Source organism: Myotis brandtii, unplaced genomic scaffold (assembly GCF_000412655.1).
Source record: "Myotis brandtii unplaced genomic scaffold, ASM41265v1 scaffold691, whole genome shotgun sequence".
NCBI classification, from domain to species: Eukaryota; Metazoa; Chordata; class Mammalia; order Chiroptera; family Vespertilionidae; genus Myotis; species Myotis brandtii.
In genome coordinates this window covers 1,071,027-1,072,623 of record NW_005370704.1, presented here as the reverse complement: position 1 = coordinate 1,072,623, position 1,597 = coordinate 1,071,027, and positions in this window count along the sequence as shown.

The window sequence follows — 1,597 nt, the reverse complement described above, 5'->3', positions numbered from 1 at the left end:
GGGGGGGGGGGGGGGGGGGGGGGGGGGGGCACGGCTGGGAGTGCTGACTGACCGCTGTCCCACCTCGCGGGGCCACAGCAGCACTGGGTCTGGAAGGAGGGGTCAGGGCAGGACAAAGCAGGAGATGAGCTGCGGGTGGTCCAGCCCCACGGTCAGAGCCCTGCCTGCACCCCAGGGAAGAGGGAGGAAGGGAGGAGGGCAGGGAGGAAGGAGCAAGAGTGAGAATGGGAGGCTCTGAGAAGGTGGCAGGCGGGCAGAACCCGGCCAGCAGCCAGGAGAGCAGCCCCCAGGTGGGGGCACAGTCAGCAGAGGGAGAGGAGAGGCTTGGTGGGAGGTGTCCCGTGAAAGGAGAGGTGGGGAGCAGCAGGCCGTAAGCCTCGCACGGACCCCACGGGCTCCTAGGGCCCTCACGCCGCGCCGCCGGCACCCAGAGGATCTGTGTACAGCTGTGCACCAGCCCTCACTCCAGTCTCAGCCCGAGTGGCACTCACAGCCCACCCCCAGCAGCTGACCGCAGGCTCCTCAACCCCACGGGGCAGCAGCCTCCCCTCCCAGCTCCGGGCCTGAGCACCGTTTTGTTTTGTTTTTCTCACCCCAGAAGTCACGCCCTTCCCTCTTCTAAGTCTTGGATCAAATATCATTTTCACATAAGAAATAACAAAGATAAACTGGATTTTTATCAAAACTAAAAACTTTTGTGCTTCAAGAGAGTGAAAAGCCAACCCACAAAACAGGAAAAATATTTTCCATGTTATGATGAAAAAGGATGCTGGCCGATGCAGCATCGAGGGGAAGCCCTCCACGTGACCACCAGCTGCTGAATGACGAGCAGTGTGTGGTCCCCCCCCTGTGACGCCACCAAAAGACAGCACCTGGAAGACAGCACAGGAGTGAGAGCCAGTCACAAAGGCATGTAGTGCATTACTCCATTTACAGGAAATGTCCAGAACATCCAAATCTACGGAGACACCAAGTACATTAGTGGTTGCCAAGGGTTACCGGGAGGAGAAAAATGAGGAGGGACATTGATGGTGTGAAGTTTCTTTTTAGCATGATGAAATGTTCTGGATTTTTCATACTCTGCTCACTGACATACCCAAGTTTTCAGACTAGTAATCCTGGCATAGAATAGGTAATTAACATGGGTTGGATGGATGGATGATAGGTGGATGGGTGGGTATGGTGGGTGGATGGGTGAATGAGTGGGTGGGTGGGTGGTAGGTGAATGAATGGATGGGTAGATGGTGAGTAGGTGGATGGATGGATGGATAGATGGATGGTGGATGGGTGGATGGATGAATAGTAGGATGGGTAGATAGATGGTGGGTGTGTGGATGGATGGATGGATGGTGGATGGATGGATGGGTAGATAGATGGTGGGTGGGTGGATGGAGGATGGATGGATGATGGGTGGATGGGTGAATAAGTAGATGGGTGATAAGTGGATGGATGGATGAATGGATGAGTAGATAGATGGGTGGGTGGATGATGGATGGGTAGGTAGATGGTGGGTGGGTGAATGATGGATGGGGAGGTAGTGGTGGGTGGGGTGAATGAGTGGGTGGGGGGGTGGTAGGTGGATGGATGGATGATGGAT